Source organism: Notothenia rossii, assembly GCF_949606895.1.
Source record: "Notothenia rossii genome assembly, chromosome: 2".
Classification (NCBI taxonomy): domain Eukaryota; kingdom Metazoa; phylum Chordata; class Actinopteri; order Perciformes; family Nototheniidae; genus Notothenia; species Notothenia rossii.
This window is the reverse complement of record NC_136904.1, coordinates 93172108-93194990: the sequence shown is the minus strand read 5'-3', so window position 1 is coordinate 93194990 and position 22883 is coordinate 93172108. Positions and strand designations below refer to the sequence as shown.

At 39.3% G+C, this 22883-nt stretch overlaps 1 protein-coding gene across 1 annotated transcript in view; it reads right to left on the bottom strand.

The window, feature by feature from the left end:
* ndp (norrin cystine knot growth factor NDP) overlaps positions 1 to 5481 on the bottom strand; it is a 38768-nt gene extending 33287 nt beyond the window's left edge. Inside the window, exon 1 of the mRNA XM_079665609.1 lies at positions 5258 to 5481. The gene's annotated coding sequence lies outside the window, so the exon portion shown is untranslated. The remainder of the gene's footprint in view (positions 1 to 5257) is intronic.
* Positions 5482 to 22883: the final 17402 nt, after the last annotated feature.

The following is a 22883-nucleotide window of genomic DNA, read 5'->3' as shown; positions in this document are numbered from 1 at the left end:
TTTTGCCTGGATATGGATCATTTAAAGTATCAAAAGTAAAAGATTGGTCCATTTCAGAATAATAGATATGATATGTTTTATAATGATTGATCATGAAAGTGTTCTCAAAGCTGGTAAAGGTGCAGCTAGTTTGAATGACTTTGTATACTGCAGGGTAGCTGGTGGATTTACTCCAGGTGGAACTAAAGTCTGATTTAACACTTGGTTATATTTCACATCATTCATCCACATCTGTAAAGTGAGGAAGAGGAGTAGGAGGAGGAGGAAGAGGAGTAGGAGGAGGAGGAAGAGGAGTAGGAGGTGTGTTTGAAACGTCTCACATTGGTCCAGGTGTGGAGAGACAGCGATGCTCGGTCTGCTCTCTCATGTTTCATATTCTCACACATGCAAACACACACAGGGCTCTTTGTGAGTGGATTTATTTGGACGGCGTTGAGGCTTCGATGCACAAAGTCTCACCGCCGCAGGATTCACTCCTGAGAAATGGTTTGCAGCGGGGAAAATCAAAGAAATACAACTCTGAATAAAACGGCCGATGAAGCACCAGTTGGCAACACAAAGAACGGCTCTTAGTCAGTGTCCTTCAGAGTCCATTTGAGATGCTGAAGGACACTTGTTGAGTCAGAAATGGACGCCAAAGGACACTGACCAAGAGCCGTTCTTTGACCAAAGGGAGTGAGACTGTCTTGGCAAATGTTACGCAGGTTAACTATATTCTGATGAGAATACTTTTCTACTTTTACTTGAGTCACATTTTGAATGCAGAGTATTCACTCTGGTACTTTTACTCAAGTACAAGATCTGAGTACTTCTCCTTTTACTCAAGTACAAGTTTTGAGTACTTCTACTTTTACTCAAGTACAAGATCTGAGTACTTCTACTTTTACTCAAGATCTGAGTACTTCTACTTTTACTCAAGAGCTGAGTACTTCTACTTTTACTCAAGATCTGAGTACTTCTCCTTTTACTCAAGTACAAGATCTGAGTACTTCTCCTTTTACTCAAGTACAAGATCTGAGTACTTCTACTTTTACTCAAGTTCTGAGTACTTCTACTTTTACTCAAGTACAAGATCTGATTACTTCTACTTTTACTCAAGATCTGAGTACTTCTACTTTTACTCAAGAACAAGATCTGAGTACTTCTACTTTTACTCAAGTACAAGATCTGAGTACTTCTACTTTTACTCAACTACAAGATCTGAGTACTTCTACTTTTACTCAAGTACAAGATCTGAGTACTTCTATTTTTACTCAAGTACAAGATCTGAGTACTTCTACTTTTACTCAACTACAAGATCTGAGTACTTCTACTTTACTCAAGTACAAGATCTGAGTACTTCTACTTTACTCAAGTACAAGATCTGAGTACTTCTACTTTACTCAAGAACAAGATCTGAGTACTTCTACTTTACTTAAGTACAAGTTCTGAGTACTTCTACTTTTACTCAAGTACAAGATCTGAGTACTTCTACTTTACTCAAGTACAAGATCTGAGTACTTCTACTTTTACTCAAGTACAAGTCTTGAGTACTTCTACTTTTACTCAAGAACAAGATCTGAGTACTTCTACTTTTACTCAAGTACAATATCTGAGTACTTCTACTTTTACTCAAGATCTTAGTACTTCTACTTTACTCAAGTACAATATCTGAGTACTTCTACTTTTACTCAAGTACAAGATCTGAGTACTTCTACTTTTACTCAAGTACAAGATCTGAGTACTTCTACTTTTACTCAAGTACACGATCTGAGTACTTCTACTAAAGTACCTCTCCCACCTCTGATGTAATCCTAATCTCCATCCTTCAGAAATATAGTAATCTACTTTTTGATGTAATTGGGATTACAGTTACTTCTCATGTTTCCTAATGACACGTTACTCCTGTTATTTTGAGACGTTGCACAAACGGTTTCTCATCTGGAGTTTTTTGTTTTGCATCACACCGTCTCCATGTCTTCCTCTCTCCTCTCCCTCTGGTGTCAGACTCTCTGTCACTCTCACCTCCTCCAGCCTCCTTCCTCTCACACATCTCAGTTTCTTTCTGTTTCTCCTATTCATCGCGTCCTTCTGGCTGTTCCTCCTGTCTCTTCCTCATCTGTTTTTCCCTTCTCATTATCCCCTTTTGTCGTCACCTCATTCTTCATTTAAACACCTTCTTCGCTCTCTGTGTCTCACACGGTTTCTCTTCCTCAGCTGATGCTCGTGTCCAGGGTTGGACTTTAAAAACATAATCTGTTACATTACTTAGTAAATGAGAAACCTAATCTAAGTGACACAATATATAAGTAACCTGATGATGTGTACCTTTGGATTACCTCAACTTCAAACGCATTGCAAATGAATAAAAGAGAAGCAAATATCAATGAGATGTTTTTTACTTAAATTGAGGCTACATGTAGACCTACAGAATATTAGAGCTTGCAAAAAGTGTTTTAGTTTAATATATGAATTAAAAACAGACAGTGAAAGTCCTGCAATCAAAAAGTACTAATTATGCAAATTGATCTTGATCTTACTTTTCTGAAAAGTAGAAGTACTCAGATCTTGTATTTGTGTAAAAGTAGAAGTACTCAGATCTTGTTCTTGAGTAAAAGTAGAAGTACTCAGATCTTGTGCTTGAGTAAAAGTAGAAGTACTCAGATCTTGTACTTGAGTAAAAGTAGAAGTACTCAGATCTTGTACTTGACTAAAAGTAGAAGTACTCAGATCTTGTACTTGAGTAAAAGTAGAAGTACTCAGATCTTGTACTTGAGTCAAAGTAGAAGTACTCAGATCTTGTACTTGAGTCAAAGTAGAAATACTCAGATCTTGTACTTGAGTAAAAGTAGAAGTACTCAGATCTTGTACTTCAGTAAAAGTAGAAGTACTCAGATCTTGTACTTGAGTAAAAGTAGAAGTACCAGAGTGTAGGAATACTCTGTTTCAGTAAAAGTCCTGTATTCAAAATGTTCCTCAAGTAAAAGTAGAAAAGTATTCTCATCAAAATATAGTGAAAGACAGTAAAAGTAGTCATTGTGCAGATCAGTCCATTTCAGAATAATAGATATGATATGTTTTATAATGATTGATCATGAAAGTGTTCTCAAAGCTGGTAAAGGTGCAGCTAGTTTGAATGACTTTGTATACTGCAGGGTAGCTGGTGGATTTACTCCAGGTGGAACTAAAGTCTGATTTAACACTTGATTAGATTTCACATCATTCATCCACATCTGAGAAGTAACTAAAGGTATTAAATACATGTAGTGGAGTACAAGTACACCATGTACCTCTGAACTGAAGTGTAGTAGAAGTACACAGTAGTAAAAAATAGAAATACTTAAAATGGTACTTAATTACAGCACCTGAGTAAATGTACTTAGTTACGTGATCTGATTTCGTCTTTTCTTCACGTAGCTGTAAGAGAACACAGTTTTTCTGTCCCCTGATAATCCGTGACTCCGTTAGTGTGAGACGCTTCACTAACTCTTCCCCATCTGTTTTTCTCCTCTCTCATTATCCCCCAGTCTTTTGTAATCACCTCATTCTTCATTTAAACACCTTCTTCCCTGTCTGTTTCTCACACTCCTCCTCCTACCTACCACAGAGTCTATTATTTCTGTCATCATCTCTTCAGCAGAGCCAAGCCAAATCAATCAAACACGTAATCGCACGCACCTGTACAACTCATACGTCCAAAACAAGGAACTGGACTGTCTGACAAAATGTCCACTTTAATAAGCAATTCAAGTTTAGAGCTAGAAGGGGATTCCTGCTCCGTCATTACTTCCTTGTTCAAAGACCCATGGTCTAACGTACAAACAAAATGACCCCCAATACACTTCAAACTCACCTTTTAAACTTTTAAAGACAGATGGACACCATTGGTGGAGGTAAAGGAGGAAACTGGGATTAATATACCCCAAAATAATATCATATGGCTTCTTTAAAATTAGCTATATGGGTATTTTTCCGAAGTATATGGTAATATGTAGGATGACCTTATATACTGCATAACCAATCTTTTATTTAGTTTTTGTTATACCTGTGTTATTATTGATTTGATCTCCATACGTTTTGTTTTATATTCTTATGTTGATTTTTGGGGGATTTGAGGCCTTCTACATCAGGGGTCTCAAACTCAAGGCCCGGGGGCCAAATCCGGCCCGCGACTTCATTTCCTGTGGCCCCACAAGAGCTTGCAAAGCATATAATATGTTTGTTATACGGTTACATGCCGATTTACAGAAGCACGTTGCCCATAAACTACATGTCCCACAATGCATCTCAAATTTGACTTTTTGTTCAAAATGTAAACATTTCTCAAAATTCCCCAAACTTTTTTTTGTTGCTTTTATTTAAATATTATTTTGTGTCATTCTCACTGAAAAGACTTGCAATTATTTGCCCTAGACTTCTGCTTTCAGACGTAGTTAATTACTAAGTTATTACCCTATCCGATAACAATTCAATGCAGAGGCAATCATGTAATATATTAAATATTTATATCTGTATTTTTATATAGTCTTAAAGTTACAACCGGCCCTTTGAGTGCAACCATAATACGAATGTGGCCCGTGATGAAATTGAGTTTGACCCCCCTGTTCTACATGTTGTGACCCCTTGTTAAAGAAATTGAAGTACCCTCGATGTAAAGGGGAATGTGAGATACTAACTAATAAAGAATACGTTTAAAAAACCACACGTACGTCCACCAGTCATTCTTAAACCTCACGATCCTCCCAGCTTCTCTTGTCAGTGCCTGATTAGCAAATCCAGCCTCTCCGACCCAAACATGTTTCCTCCTATTACACATCGTGTCACACTGCTTTCTAATCACAACCACACGCAATTCCTGGAGCGAGCGGAGCAGAAAAGACCTGCGATAAAAGAGGAATGTGCACCTGAGCTAAGGGATGAGCAGCAGGGGAGACAGGGAGCAGAAGTTTAGCTCACAACCTGGCCGGGTTTCAGCTGCGTACAAATGCAGAAATGTAAATCAAACATGCATCCACCCTAGTGTACTGAATTCCTCTAGTCTGAGGAAACAACCTCAAGGATAGACTACATTCTCAGTATTTAGAATTAAAGGATTTGTGAACAGGGGATACTGCGTTGTTTCGGCTAAGAACATCTCGAGTCAAAAGCTCCTCCAACAATGCAACACATGATATACTTAAGGGTAAGGAAAAGACATACAACAGTGCAATAACAGAGTTGCATGGATGGTATTGGAGAATACAGGGTATTAGAGTGTTCTGATGCTGATGGGTCTTACCTCCTTCCTCCCGGCAGCAGAAAGGCAGCAGATGTATCCAGAACGATCCTGCACGCAACACTCGTTCTTCTTCAAACTATTGTTTCCCAGCCAGCTCCTCTCCTGTGTCTACCTCACACACACACATGCACACACACATACACACACACACACACACACACACACACACAGCTTGTCTGAGTGCTATTCTCTCCTCCCTCTGTCTCCCTCTCTCTCTCTCTCTCTCTCTCTCTCTCTCTCTCTCTCTCACCTCCTCCTCTCTCTCTCAGAGTGAAATCACCATAAAGAGGGATCAGCCTGGATGCTCTGCCTGTGGGGACGCTGTGTCACATGTGGATCGTGACACAGCAATCATATATCATACGCCCTTTCTCTGTCTCTCTCTGTTTCACACACACACACACACACACACACACACACACACACACACACACACACACACACACACACACACACACACACACACACACACACACACACACACACACACACACACACACACACACACACACACACACACACACACACACACACTCACACAGCTGACCCACGACACGCTCCTCGGCGGCAAATGGGAATTCCAGCTCTGCTCGGCCCATCAGCAGAGGGCTGACCAAAAGCTAGAGCCAGTTTTACGAGGTCAGGGTTATAAAACTGTTAGCAGATTTAGTTTATTTAAAAACAACTGGCCCCGGTGGCCCTCCTCTTCACGCGCTCTCTCCTACCAGCACACATGGGGGGAGGAAGTACTCAGGTTTTACACCTAACACACATTACAGTGGAAATACTAAAGTGTTAAAATACAAAAGGAACTCCCTGCTTTCAAACCTTACTTTAGCTAAAGTACAAAAGGTTAAAAAATACTAAAAAGGTTCCCTTTGCACGCTTGCTTTTTAACTGCTCCCTCTTCCACTTGGTTTAGGCCGGTAACATATTGCATCTGTTTGGTTGTTTTCTGTATTTGCTTGTAATGAGTCTGTGAAGCGGAGGGAAAAAGTGTGGGCCTCACAAGGGGGGAACACGAGTATTTGTATACATGTGTTTGTTGTGTGTTGCACAAAGCCAGATTCTCATGATATTGTTGCCAGTTTTTCTTTTTTATTTACAGTTTGAAGAGAGTTTAGAGGTAGCAATGATACATTTGAACATTACTCAGTTACAGCATGTTGTGTCTCTACTTTAAAGAGTTCTCTCCTGCTGATGTTCAGGTGTATATCAGTATGTAGTGTCTCTACTTTAAAGAGTTCTCTCCTGCTGATGTTCAGGTGTATATCAGTATGTAGTGTCTCTACTTTAAAGAGTCCTCTCCTGCTGATGTTCAGGTGTATATCAGTATGTAGTGTCTCTACTTTAAAGAGTCCTCTCCTGCTGATGTTCAGGTGTATATCAGTATGTGGTGTCTCTACTTTAAAGAGTCCTCTCCTGCTGATGTTCAGGTGTATATCAGTATGTAGTGTCTCTACTTTAAAGAGTCCTCTCCTGCTGATGTTCAGGTGTATATGTAGTGTCTCTACTTTAAAGAGTCCTCTCCTGCTGATGTTCAGGTGTATATCAGTATGTGGTGTCTCTACTTTAAAGAGTCCTCTCCTGCTGATGTTCAGGTGTATATCAGTATGTAGTGTCTCTACTTTAAAGAGTCCTCTCCTGCTGATGTTCAGGTGTATATGTAGTGTCTCTACTTTAAAGAGTCCTCTCCTGCTGATGTTCAGGTGTATATCAGTATGTGGTGTCTCTACTTTAAAGAGTCCTCTCCTGCTGATGTTCAGGTGTATATCAGTATGTAGTGTCTCTACTTTAAAGAGTCCTCTCCTGCTGATGTTCAGGTGTATATCAGTATGTGGTGTCTCTACTTTAAAGAGTCCTCTCCTGCTGATGTTCAGGTGTATATCAGTATGTGGTGTCTCTACTTTAAAGAGTCCTCTCCTGCTGATGTTCAGGTGTATATCAGTATGTAGTGTCTCTACTTTAAAGAGTCCTCTCCTGCTGATGTTCAGGTGTATATGTAGTGTCTCTACTTTAAAGAGTCCTCTCCTGCTGATGTTCAGGTGTATATCAGTATGTGGTGTCTCTACTTTAAAGAGTCCTCTCCTGCTGATGTTCAGGTGTATATCAGTATGTAGTGTCTCTACTTTAAAGAGTCCTCTCCTGCTGATGTTCAGGTGTATATCAGTATGTAGTGTCTCTACTTTAAAGAGTCCTCTCCTGCTGATGTTCAGGTGTATATCAGTATGTGGTGTCTCTACTTTAAAGAGTCCTCTCCTGCTGATGTTCAGGTGCATATCAGTATGTAGTGTCTCTACTTTAAAGAGTCCTCTCCTGCTGATGTTCAGGTGTATATCAGTATGTAGTGTCTCTACTTTAAAGAGTCCTCTCCTGCTGATGTTCAGGTGTATATCAGTATGTGGTGTCTCTACTTTAAAGAGTCCTCTCCTGCTGATGTTCAGGTGTATATCAGTATGTATTGTCTCTACTTTAAAGAGTCCTCTCCTGCTTATGTTCAGGTGTATATCAGTATGTAGTGTCTCTACTTTAAAGAGTCCTCTCCTGCTGATGTTCAGGTGTATATCAGTATGTAGTGTCTCTACTTTAAAGAGTCCTCTCCTGCTGATGTTCAGGTGTATATCAGTATGTAGTGTCTCTACTTTAAAGAGTCCTCTCCTGCTGATGTTCAGGTGTATATCAGTATGTAGTGTCTCTACTTTAAAGAGTCCTCTCCTGCTGATGTTCAGGTGTATATCAGTATGTAGTGTCTCTACTTTAAAGAGTCCTCTCCTGCTGATGTTCAGGTGTATATCAGTATGTAGAGTCTCTACTTTAAAGAGTCCTCTCCTGCAGATGTTCAGGTGTATATCAGTGTGTAGTGTCTCTACTTTAAAGAGTTCTCTCCTGCTGATGTTCAGGTGTATATCAGTATGTAGTGTCTCTACTTTAAAGAGTCCTCTCCAAAGTAGCTTGTGACGCTTAGATTATATGTTGAATATTGTATCATAAGAAAAACAACCTGCACTGTTCAGCTTCACTCAGCGATGGAAGTAATGTTTCTCAAACACGTCACATAAATCTGAGGGAAAAAGAAAGCCTGTCTTTCATCACTCACGTTTAGAAAATATACAGGATATCATTTTTGGATTATCCTCCGTCATCTGTAAACAATCAGGGTGCCGTGCCTGTTTGGAAACAACAATAAGCAGAGTGAAATGTAACGACCTCATCTGAGATCAAACCGGTTGTAAACTTTAATGAATGGAAAGATATTAATGAGAGAGATAAACCTCCTCACACAACTGCTGCCAAATTATTGAGATATATTACGACGGCTGCTTTGCTTTTCTTTCTGCATTTCATGATTGGTTTTGATCGTTTTAAAAAATAACTTTTGGGCGAGTGAGGCTCGATCGCTGGCAGAGATTCACACATTTCTCCTGATGGCGTGGCCGACGGGGTGTGAATGCAAAAAAGCTTTGAGGATAAGTAAAGAGGGGATAAAGCCATATATAAATAAAGTCCATTCAGCAAAATAAGCAGCGTTAAATCCAAAACTGACACTAATGGCGACGGTTTAATCCTCTTATCGAGGTGTGGAAGGATTACAGAGATAAAGAAATACACAGACATACAGTGGAGAAATACTTATACAAGTACAAGTTGGTAACTTAAGTACAAATACAGAAGTATAAGCATTACATATATTTAAATTACCAAAACTACTACTACTCATTTTGCAAACTGGCCATTGTCTTGAATAATAATACATATTATATCTATTGATTATAATTAATGAGGCGTTATTGTGTACAACATTTCAATTTGGTTAAGGTTTATAAATGTATTGGATTAGATGAGATATATTATATTGAGGAATAAGACCCTTTATTTATCGCCATGGGGACATTCAGTTGTTACTAACTGGTGAAAATAATGACGATTTATTTTTAAAGAACAGGATTTCCTTCCAAATTATATTGGAGTAGAAGTGTTAAGTAACATAACATCGAAATACTCAAAACAATTACAAGTATTTCAAATGTTACCTAAGTAGTACATGTTGGTTACTTTCCACCAGTGCAAATACATCCCATTGCATAGTACCAAAGTACTGAGTCTGCATTCCTTAAAACGGACTAACACAGAATGGGGGAGGTTTAAAATAGCATCAAATATATACAAAAATATTTGAGTCTCATTTAAAAAAGAAAAGGCAGCCAAACTGCGCGGGAAGTGCAACGCCAAAGTAGGTGAAAAAGAATAACATGATCTGACAGCATGTGTTCAGATACTCATTTATACCACACATATACAAACACACACACACACACACACACACACACACACACACACTGTCCTGGTATGCAGAGTGAAAACTCTCGGGGGAAATAAGGGGAGCAAGCAGCACACTAAGTAGAGCTTAGAGGGTCAAAAGTTTAAGAAGCACAATTACCTGAAAGACCTCAGCTGACCCCCAAATTTCTCACCTTCTGTTCCCTTTAAACACACACACACACACACACACACACACACACACACACACACACACACACACACACACACACACACACACACACACACACACACACACACACACACACACACACACACACACACACCTTCGACAGAGGCGATTTACAGCCACCACCAACAGGCTCCTACAGAGAGACAGTTTGTATTTTTGAATGATCACCGCTGAGAACAGTGTCGGATTGAAAAGCCGTAACTCACCGGGACACAGCGGTGGGAAAAGTATTCAGGTTCTACTTCTTTGAGTAAAAGTACTAATACCACACTGTACAAACTGCATCAAGAATGGCACTTAAGTACAAGTATGTGATTAGGAAAATGTACCTAAAATATTAGCAGTAAAAGTATTGATTGCAGAGAAAACTCAAGAAATATTTTTGAAATATTTTAAAGCAAAAGCAGGAAATTCTTCGCATTTAAGAAGCTGTGAAAACATTTTTTTGAAACAAAACTTCTTAGCAAGATTGCTGCCAATACATTTCCTGTTAACCCACTCATGGTGTAGTTACTTAAATATAATGTTGGATGGTTTAATCTTTACCGAATAATTATATTTCTAAAGTTTTTCTTCGGTGTCAAAATCCAAATTAAAAAAGCATCTAGTAAATAAATCTGTACAATAAATGTGGTGTGTATAAAATGTGTCTCCAAAACGTAGTAGAGTAGAAATATTACATTACTTAATTTTAGCTGATGCTTTTATCCAAAGCGACGTACAGTAAGTGCAATAAACCACAGAGAGTCACACGAAGAACAGTGCTGACATATTCCCTTCAAACGAGCAGCATCATTGTAAGTGAGAGTTAAACTCTTAAGAATTTGTATGAATAATAATACATTCATTTTTATAGCGCTTTTCCTGGTGCTCAAAGACGCTTCACATAAAATCAGAGAATGAAACAGTACAAATAATTTATTGAGCAGTAAATGAAAATACCCAGTAAAGTACAAGTACCTCAAACAGAGGTGGGAAGTAGTGGAGTACAAATACTTCGTTATTCTACTTAGGTATATTTTTCTGTTATCAGTACTTTACTCCACTACTTATTTTACTGACGACTTTTTACTTTGACTTCTTACATTTTGAACTCAAATACCTGTACTTTCTACTTCTTACATGTTGAACAGTGTTCAACATGTAAGAAGTAGAAAGTACAGGTATTTGTGTTCAACATGTAAGAAGTAGAAAGTACAGGTATTTGTGTTCAACATGTGAGAAGTAGAAAGTACAGGTGTTTGTGTTCAACAGGTAAGAAGTAGAAAGTACAGGTATTTGAGTTCAATGAACACAAATACCTGTACTTTCTACTTCTTACATGTTGAACACAAATACCTGTACTTTCTACTTCTCACATGTTGAACACAAATACCTGTACTTTCTACTTCTCTCATTTTCCAAACAGGCTGGTTCCTTTAGTCTGAATGTGTGTTTGGTGGCGTGATCATTATTATTTAGAGTCATTGCGTGCCTATTGATTTGAACACGATCCGTGTATCCATCATTTCCTTGTCTTCTCTAAAGAAGAGGGACCAATGAAAACGTTGTCATGTTGCCGTTGGTCACCATGGAAACATTCATTAGCTAACAATGACATTATTGTTCTATTAATATAAAGGGAGGTCAGGTACTCTTTAAAACAGCTGCTAGTTATGGGTACTTTTTACTGAAGTACATTTCAAAGCCTCTTTACTTTGACTTGAGTAAAGAAGTTTAGTCAGTACTTCTACTTTCACCAGAGTATTTTTAAACACGAGTATCTGTACTTCTACTTGAGGAAAGGATGTGTGTACTTTTGCCATCTCTGAGCTCAAATGTGTATTTAAACACAGTAGTTGAGTAAATATACTCAGTTACTCTGACCCTCTGCCTGGCTGGACCTGAGCGCCTCTGCTTGCTTCCCTCAGCTTGAGGAGTGGTGACAGGGAGTAAATGGCTGCAGATAATGTATCATAATATCACATTAAGAAAACGCTCAGCGAAGCCAAATGTGAATCCCATCTGCAGACGGGGAGCGGGGGGAAGGCCGCCAGCAGACGGAAGATAAATGGAGCAAAAGGAGGGGATTGGGTGGGATGACTTACCGCCACAAAAGCTGCTTTCTGACAACTTGTTAAAACGCTCTCACTTTGTGCAGCGGGCGAACGGACAGTAATAATGACTCTGGGTGACAGCTGCTGAGAGGGTTTTAGGGTTATTATGAACCCTTTACTCCCGCCACTGTGTGTCTGCATTCACCCTGGATATAAGTCCATTTTAGTGATGTGTCACCGCCTGGTTAGCATTTCAGAGAATAGCCTGAGGATGTGCACCTTAGTGATTAGGATGCAGGTCAGGTTGCACCCTTGTTTTATTTGTGAAGTACTTTGTTAAAGTAGTAATACCACAGTGTAGAAGTGCTCGAGTACAAGTCAAAGTCATGCAATAAACATTTAACTTGAAGTGAAAGCACAACATAAGAATGTAATTGTCATAACTGCACTGTAGCTATGCACAACATGTCAAAGTGCTTCCTGCAACACAACTTTCAGAATAGTATGTTTTATTATTCAATTATAATTACAAATGCATTCATGTGTTTATATTTGTACTATATATTATAAAGTGCTGTGTAGCTTGTACAAGTCGGAAAGGGACCAACACAGTTGTATCTTTAGCTATAATAATGCATGATAAACTAGAATAGGACTAATGGCCATTCACTTGTTCGTTGGATATTCCCATTTCCCAAAGTTGGGACGTTGGTTATTTGACTTTTATCTGTTGATGAGCTTTAAATACTAACGTAGAAACAACATGGGCGTAAATGTGTTGATGCCATTTCTATGAATTATATTAATTGGGAACTATTATTCTGACACAACATTTAACAACTCATTGATTCTATATGTTAACACAAATAAAAACATGACTCAGGTATCACGCCCTGTAATTCAAATCCAACCCAAAATGTAATCGTTTCTCCCTTTGGAACATCCTGGCTGAACCAAGTTTAATGAAACTATGGAACAAATGTATCTCAAACCACATTAAAGCTGCATTTGTGAAACAAAAAGTGGAATATTATTCATGTCTGCCCTGTCATTCGAATCTGTTCGAAAATGAAATTGGTTCTTTCTTGGACAATGCTTCGACTTTCCACCAAGTTTTATTAAAATCTGACAAATGCTTTTCCTGCTACACACAGAAACCAAATGGAAAACACAACCTCCTTCGCAAATGATTTGTAGATAGATTTTGTTTTATTGTTTTCCCAGATAAATGCTGTGGAGTTAAAAAAATACATTTGACTCTGATTTGTGGCGGGTTAGAAGTATATAGTAGCAGGACATACAATGGAAATACTCAAGTAAGGTAAAGAATTGCACTTATTAATTGAGTAAAAGTACTTTATACACGGCTTAGTTGATCACGGTTGCTAAGGAGGATCAAGGGAAGGAAGGAAAGAGGTTAAAAGACATCAAAGAATTCACTAGAAGAAGACAGACAGGAAGTAAGCACTAAAGGGAACACTAGAAGAAGACAGGAAGTAAACACTAAAGGGAACACTAGAAGAAGACAGGAAGTAAACACTGAAGGGAACAGCAGAAGAAGACAGACAGGAAGTAAGCACTAAAAGGAACACTAGAAGAAGACATGAAGTAAACACTAAAGGGAACACTAGAAGAAGACAGGAAGTAAACACTAAAGGGAACACTAGAAGAAGACAGGAAGTAAACAATAAAGGGAACAGCAGAAGAAGACAGGAAGTAAATACTAAAGGGAACACTAGAAGAAGACAGGAAGTAAACAATAAAGGGAACACCAGAAGAAGACAGGAAGTAAACACTAAAGGGAATACTAGAAGAAGACAGGAAGTAAACAATAAAGGGAACACCAGAAGAAGACAGGAAGTAAACACTAAAGGGAACACCAGAAGAAGACAGGAAGTAAACACTAAAGGGAACACCAGAAGAAGACAGGAAGTAAACACTAAAGGGAATACTAGAAGAAGACAGGAAGTAAACAATAAAGGGAATACTAGAAGAAGACAGGAAGTAAACAATAAAGGGAACAGCAGAAGAAGACAGGAAGTAAATACTAAAGGGAACACTAGAAGAAGACAGGAAGTAAACAATAAAGGGAACACCAGAAGAAGACAGGAAGTAAACACTAAAGGGAATACTAGAAGAAGACAGGAAGTAAACAATAAAGGGAACACCAGAAGAAGACAGGAAGTAAACACTAAAGGGAACACTAGAAGAAGACATGAAGTAAACAATAAAGGGAACACCAGAAGAAGACAGGAAGTAAACACTAAAGGGAACACCAGAAGAAGACAGGAAGTAAATACTAAAGGGAACACTAGAAGAAGACAGGAAGTAAACAATAAAGGGAACACCAGAAGAAGACAGGAAGTAAACACTAAAGGGAACACCAGAAGAAGACAGGAAGTAAACACTAAAGGGAATACTAGAAGAAGACAGGAAGTAAACAATAAAGGGAATACTAGAAGAAGACAGGAAGTAAACAATAAAGGGAACAGCAGAAGAAGACAGGAAGTAAATACTAAAGGGAACACTAGAAGAAGACAGGAAGTAAACAATAAAGGGAACACCAGAAGAAGACAGGAAGTAAACACTAAAGGGAATACTAGAAGAAGACAGGAAGTAAACAATAAAGGGAACACCAGAAGAAGACAGGAAGTAAACACTAAAGGGAACACTAGAAGAAGACATGAAGTAAACACTAAAGGGAACACTAGAAGAAGACAGGAAGTATACACTAAAGTGAACAGCAGAAGAAGACAGACAGGAAGTAAACACTAAAGGGAACACCAGAAGAAGACAGACAGGAAGTAAACACTAAAGGGAACAGCAGAATAAGACAGACAGGAAGTAAACACTAGAGGGAACATGGATGTTTAATAAGAACTGGATACAGCGTCGGAGGTCTCGTTCTTTTCTATGAGAGCTGCTCATTGGCTCATGAGGACAAAATGGCCGGACATTTTCGAGAGCAAAACGTCACAAATTACCCATCAAGCCTTGCTGTCAGAGCAGAAGTATACCCGTACATAGCTTATTGAGTGCCACAGTGACCCGTCCTAAAACCCGGAAGTAAGTTAGCATTTTACCACTTCCGGTTTCTTCGACAAAAAAGCAACACAATTTCTCCACAGGATTTTGGAAAATATCTGAAATAAGGTCTGTGGTTGAGACACATCGAAGAGACGGACCAGGTTTTGTTCTACGACATTAAATCCATCAGCAGTGAGCCCACTGGTGATTCTTGAAGAGTTGACGTGTCTGAAAAACGATGGCTGTTAACATGTGGCTGAATAGGCCTCCAGAAGTTGCTTCAACTCATACCATTTAGAATCTGTATGTTTGAAAATGGATCTTAAGTTGGAGTGACATTGAAGCAGAAACCCTGCTGCAGGGGTAGCCAACACGGTGCCCGCGGGCACTTACGGCCCGTCCAGACTACAGCTTCGACAGCTTCAAAAACGGTTTCCAACGCGTCTGCCCATTCACTTTGAATGGGGTGACGTCACGTTGCCTCGCTTTTCGCCGAACTGAATTGTGGGTAGCAGAGCGGAGCTTTCCTGGCGTTTCAGGCTGCAAAAGTTGAACAATGTTCAACTTCTGAAGCCGGAGACGCCGGTGTAGCCAGCGTCAGCCAATCAAATCCCGTTTATGCAAATCTGACAGTTCAAGCGCTAGCCAATCAAACCGCGTGCAAGCTGGGAGAGCCAGACCGCAGTTCATTTCCTCATATTCCAAACGAGAAATTACGGTAGCAAATCACCCGGTTCTTTACGACCAGAACTATTTACCGGGACACAAACCGGAGGAACCAGGCATGGAGGGAGGTGGCAGAGACAGTGGGTGAAACTGGTAGGTTTTCGCCTGTTTGGGGGGTTTATATATATATATATTTATATTGCTCGCATAAAATCCCCGGGGTTGTTTGCTTTGTATGCCGGGGGCGGGACATTCATGTGATTGGTTGTTGGTCGCGGTGCTCGAATAAAATCCCCAAGCTTCAGACACGCCCAGCTCCAAGCTTTTTTTGAAGCTATAGTGTGTACGGGCCGTTAGTCGCCCGCGGGGCATGTTCTAAAAATAGCTCGACAAGCAAATCCAAAATGTATAAAATACACAAAACAAAAAAGGAAATGTAATTAAAAGAATCTACCCTATGCATAAACGAAGCCTAAATCATAGCGAACTCTATCTACTTACTACAACTCTATATCTATCTAACACCCCTCCTCCACAATGAATATCGACCAATCACGTTCTTGCTTGATTTGCGGGACCAGCGTTGCAGTCAGGAAGAAAAGCAACGTGGCACCTCCCCACTGATTTTCCTTCTGGCAGAATCTACACAACACATCAGCCCCATTGAACTGCCCATCATGCCAGCCTGTACAGCACATGAGGGGCAAAGCTTTACTCTGTGTGTTGCAACTTGCATATATATTTATTGCACTTGACGCACACACACGCACGCACGCACACACGCACACACGCGCGCGCGCGCACACACGCACACACACACACACACACACACGCACACGGCGTAATTTCCACTGGGGACAGGGGGGACATGTCGGTTATGGCTAGAAAGGATCCGTCTTGTGTAAAACTCTCGCGAGAGTTTGGCTGAATGTCACGTGGCTGAATGTTTACGTTTGGCAGGCCGCCTTTCAGTTACGATCGTTAACATCAGTTGGCCACAGCAAATGATGGTGAGAAGCTAAACTATCTATTAATGATGTCAATGACAGGGAGTGTGATTGTTGAAATAGGGTGTTAGCGGTCTTGCTGTTCAAAGAAGAATGACAACACTGTAGATCACCAACACTACGGTTTATTTTTTATTCACAGGCAAGTCAACGTTGTCGCAGTAAAAGTCGCAAGATAGCTCCTGGTGCAATAAAATGTTCCCTTTCAGTGTTTTACTATTAAGTCTGATGTTTCTCTATTAATATTGCTGCTTCATTCATGTGTATGTTGCATCGTGTTACTGCTGTAGATGTGTTTCCGAGCCGCTCCGATTACAACGAGAGTTACAACGAGAACGTGACGTCATATTTACACGAGACGGATCCTTTCTAGCCATAACCAGACGTGTCCCCCGCTCTTTCTAGTTGCGTATTTTTCATAGTCTTATATTTCAACAGTTTTACGACAAACTGTGACTCTTTTAACATGGAAATTATTTCTTAAGATTGACAAACATCATATGTGTAATTCATGGCACAATTCAAACGGGATCGAAAGATACGTTTTCTCTCCCCATTGACTTCAATACATATTTTTTTCGAAATAAGTTCCCATGGGTCGGAAGTAGAAGGGCGGAACTTCACCTCTCTATAGAGCAGAGTTGAGTTTCCCCTTAAGCCCCGCCTCCTGTCATTAAGCCCCACCCCCGATCTCCCTCTCACGGCTCAGTAGAATGAATGGAGAGAGAAAATAAATCTGGATTCAGCTTTTAGTTCATTTTACAACTTTAAGGGCCGATTGATTCTAATAAGGGATAAACAAGTGTTCGTGCTAGGTAGCTTAATTTTTTTTTTTTAAATGATCCGCTGATTTACAGACGTCTCTTTCCCGATGTTAGTCAATGGGAAAAAGTATTTCTGGGCCCAGTGATGTCACGGACTGATACAGAAGTTGTAGTAACGCCGTTTTGCCACAATTAATATTTTCCTCAGAGTCCGGAGCACTTCCCGGGGGCTTGATCAGTGCTGCCATCATTTTAAATGTTGTCGTTGTTGTCACAATTCCAGCTGTTTTGGGCGACGTGGAACAGATTATTTATTTCTTAGCGGGAGCATTATGATCACTTTAAAGTAAATAAAAAAGATTAAGTTACTGTCTACCTTTAGTGTGACGTTGCAGTAGCCTTGGTCTCCATCAGGTCTCACCTCTGCTTCAGGTGTTTCTATAGAGGTGTGCCCAATAGCCCCAGTGGATGATGAGGTGTGACCTGACTGGGATTAGTGGGGCAGGTCAAAGCTTGCCTGTGGGCACGCTGTCCTAAGACACCTTTTATCTTTGGCACGTTAGACAAGAATTTGGGCTGATATGACTAACTGTTAAACACCTGAACTGTTGAAAGAACATCCATAACATTCATCTGTCTGCAACTTAACAGAGGTGGGAAGTAGTGGAGTACAAATACTTTGTTACTGTATTTAAAGGGGACCTATCATGCAAAATGCACTTTTTGATGTCTTTTATACATAAAGATGTGTCCCCGGTGTGTCAAGGAACTCACGCAGCGTCAGAAAATAAAACCCTCTCTTTTCCTCCGTACCCATTCTCTAAAAACGGGGGAACAACGGAGCTGATCCAGATTTGCGTCCGATATGACGTAATATCTGAAATGTGGACCCACGGCCCAATCAGAAACGTTGCTATCAGAAACAATGCCCGACTGTTTTGGACGTAATATGGTCGGTGTTTACATTAGCATCGCTAACACTCAGAGCTAACCTGTACTGGAGAGCATGTGTGTGAAGAAGCAGGAAGTAAAAAGGAACTCACCTTGTGGTATAACCGGCAAGAGAGAAAGTCTTTGAGCTCCATACTGTTTCAGAAATAATGGGTGATCTGCTTGGTATTTTGAGCAAAACACTTCATAGACATGTTTTTTATGTATTTTTATACATCTGAGACCTATGCTATTGCCTAAAAATGTCATGATAGGTGACCTTTAAGTAAATGTTTCTGGTATCAGTACTTTACTCCACTACTTATTTTTCGTGCCTTTTGAACACGATGCGTGTATCCATCATTTCCTGGTCTTCTCTAAAGAAGAGGGACCAATGAAAACGTTGTCATGTTGCCGTTGTTCAGCATGGAAACATTCATTAGCTAACAATGACATTATTGTTCTATTAATATAAAGGGAGGTCAGGTACTCTTTAAAACAGCTGCTAGTTATGGTTACTTTTCACTTAAAGGGGACCTATCCTGCAAAATGCACTTTGTGATGTCTTTTATACATAAATATGTCTCCCCGGTGTGTCGGGGAACTCACGCAGCGTCAGAAAAAAAAACCCTCTTTCTTTTCCTCCATACTCAAATCTTTTGGAAACGGGGGTACAACGAGCGGATACAGATTTGCCGCCGATTTGCGGACCCACAGAAAGTTGCTATCAGAAACAATGCCTGACGTGTTTTGGACTTAATCTCGTCTTTGTTTACATTAGCAAGCCTCGCTAACACTCAGAGCTAACCTGTACTGGAGAGCACATGTGTTTAAAAAGCAGGAAATATAAAAAGGAACTCACCTTGTGATGAACCTGCAAGAGAAAAAGCATTTGAGCTCCATACTGTTTCAGAAATAATCCTTGATGTGGTTTAGAACAGGATGGTACGACGGAGTATTAGGGCCACGATTAGAAGAAAAAAAACAGAGATATTTCGAGAATAAAGTCGTAGTTTCATAAGTGACTTGAGAAGGGGACTTTGAGGAGATGGTCTCCTTTCTGCAGGAGGAAATGTCTGGTTCTGGCCGACTGCACTACATTACATTACATTACATTTAGCTGATGCTTTTATCCAAAGCAACTTACAATAATATAAGTGCATTCCACCAACAAGATACACACTTGAAGAAAACAGAATCCTATAAGTACATCAGGTTTCAGTTTTCAGTCTGCGCCGGAAGATGTGTTTCTGCTGTTCTGATTTCAATGGGGAGCTCATTCCGATTCCACTACAAGGCTATCGTTCGACTCCTTCTGGATCCAAAGCCTTGATGACAAGTCTCATCGTTTCTTGTGAAACAACAAATCCCTTTTGAACAGCTCGTAGAGGTAACTAACTGTAGTCGGCCAGAACCAGACATGTCCTCCTGCAGAAAGGAGACAATCTCCTCCAGGTCCGTTTGGTTCTTTCTTCAAAATACATCGTTTCTTGCACAACCTATTCAAAGTTCTAATACTTATGATAATCTGATGCTGAGGTGCCAAAAGATTAAGTATTTTGTTATTTGAGAAACCTAAACTAAAGTGCTGCTTCACAAGATGCTCCACATTCCTCATTGTATTGCAGGACGCTGCTGTTGTCTCCTTTTGAAAGTTATGAAACTACGGCTTTAATCTCGTAACTATGACTTTATTCACGAAATCTCTCTGTTTTTTTTTTCTAAGTGTGACCGTAATACTCCGTCGTAGGATGGCGTTTTATCACAGCAGAAAATAACTTTATCTCTGGTAGAATTCTGATCAGGCATTAGCTCCGCCTCCTCTTCTCTTTTTTTTTCAAGCTAAGGGCCCAAAATCTGGGCTTCAAAAGAGGGGTTTGACTCTGGTCATCTACCCGGAGAGTTTAATATCCACCATGTCAGTTGTCAACAATTGATCTATGTTGTTTTGCATAAAGACTTTTTCAACGAGGTTCGTAATATTTGTTTTGGGCATGTGTGCTGAAAAATAAATAAATAATAATAATTAAATAAAACAAAATGTTTTAATTAATTTTCATATTTTCATTATAATTGTGCAACTTGAATAACTGCATTAAAAAAAACTGAGTTGGAATAGTACAACATTTATTTAATTTATAAAAGGCTATGTTTCGTGCCTGCAGCACGTCTTTTTGTCCGTTCGGGTCTTGGAAGACCGGAAGCTGTGGGGTTCATAAAAACATGTTCACTCAATATCTAGCCACGATTATTGTTTTTGTTTTAAATCGTATAATGTCAGACTTTTTTTGTCGTCTGTGAGGAAAAGAAATGGGGCTCAGAGCCTCAGAATACTGAAATCTGTATTTTTTGTAATCTTTTTTTTCTTCTAATTTGTTATTATTTTCTAAATAACACACTTTTATTTACTCAACAATAACACACAATCATCCTTGTTTTCATTTATTTGTTTAATTCCATAATCTCTAGCTTTTTTGGCGTCCGTCAGGAACTGAATTTCAAAATAAAAATAACCGGAAACAGACGTAGGCCTATAAGGGACATTTCGAGCATCATTGCGATACACAGCTACTGAACTGATTACCCAAGATCCTCAGCTATGGTTTAAGCTCGCTGATTGGATGTTTTAGCCCCAATGCATATATGGGATATGGTGTTAATGCGATATGAAATCCGAAAAACATTTTGGAGTTTAGGATGGCCGAAGACATTACACTACCCATAATCCCCAGCTATCGTTTAGGACTACTGTCCCCGTGATTAATCTTCAAGCTCTGGGATTGGATGTTGGAGTGGCAGTGCGCCAAGGTTAGCCTAGCGTCAAACAGCTGTTTGAAATGGAACGAAACCACGCCAGACTATCCAAAACTGGACGCGAACGCCCCCCCCCCCGAACTACAACTGCTGGTTATTGTGTTTCGCAAAATGTTCCATGGGACGTCTCCACTGAACGTTTTCGTTTTTCCCACAATTAGAAGTTGCCAGTATTAAACACATTGGTGTTATCAAATGTAAAACATATAATTACTAAATGGGTGAAAATGGCTTGTGTCCATAATGGGCAGCATTAATATATACCCACGTGACAGATCATTGTTACTTTGTAATTCTACTCCACTAATTCAGAGGTTAACCTGGTATTTTTACTCCCCTACATTTATTTTAGTTACTTTGCAGATTCTGATTAATGATGTGAAATATAAACCACCCTTAAAGCAGACTTTAGTTACACCTGAGTAAAAATCAGGGAAGGTGATTGTCAAGTGTCAACAATCAGGAGAGATATTTGATAGTTGGTGCTTGAGAAGACTAAACATTTATCTGCAGATCTCTATAAAGTATATTCATTACTCGTTATTCTCTACTAATAGTTCATTAAAGACTGTATTATGGCTATTTTGCACATCCCTTTCAAGATTTCAAGATTTTCTAATGTTTATTGACTTATCATAAACACAACTACGGTGTAGTTATGCAATGAATGAAAAACTTGGGTCGCAGGTTCCTCAACAGCGCATTACAAGACATCTATCAATGTTTGTGAATACCTCCACCATTAAACTGTCATTCTGCACATTTATTACTATCTACATACAGAGTATAATTAATGTGTATAATATCAGTTAAAATAAGTGCTTCATAGTTAACATTGCAGGAAAGCAATATATTAGACGTTAAGTACTTTGTCAGGCTTAATATTTATCTGTAGATACCCCCAAAGCTTTTTTCTTATTTAAAAGAAGACCTTAATCTAAAGTATTATTTAATGTTTAAATAAAGGTTAATTTGTTTTTCTGTTTTGCACATCCTCATATTAATATCTTTGTACATCCAGCACTAAACAGTTTTATTGTAGAGATCACTTACAGTATCTTCTTGATTTTTTATATTCTATAAAGTATGTATTTTTTTCATCAAATATAACACATATAAACAATAATTCAATAACGTGCTTTAACCACTAGGCGGTGCACACAAGGTACACACAGCCATAATAACTTTGTATTATTAGTGTAGGACACTTATGTATGTACAACATCTGAAGATGTGTAGTTTTATTCATGCTTTCACATCATTTGACAGCATATTGCTGTACTATCTCAGACTCAGTATTTACATTCTTATATTCAAAGAAAATCAGTAATATCTTTAAAAACTACAAGTCCTTTGATATCAGCTGTGCACCGTCATGGTGTAAATATAGCCTATCTACCAATTTCTTTTTATGTTTTTCGGATTTCATATCGCATAAACACCATATCCCTACATGCATTGCGGCTAAACAATCCAATCAGCCAGTTTAAACCATAGCTGAGGATCTTGGGTAATCAGTTCAGTGGCTGTGTATCGCACTGATGCTCGACATGTCCCTGTCACTACCTGATCCGTCCCCCTGCTCGATCTGTACTGCGCATGTGCGAGATGGTCCGCCATATTTGAGACCTCCGGACGGCAACCCAGGAAGGACACTTGACACAGTGGCTTTTGGCAAAGCTGAAAAATAAAACGAGAGAGAGATGAGTTATTGTTATTACAACGTGACTTCACTTTTATTTAACAACTCTTTTTATTGGGTTCTTTTATTTGGGGTTAAGTACATTGTCAGAAAAAAGCGAACTATTCAGTCAGACAACAATTTATTATAAAAATAAAGCAAGTAAGATTTCAAGCACTTTATCCAAAATT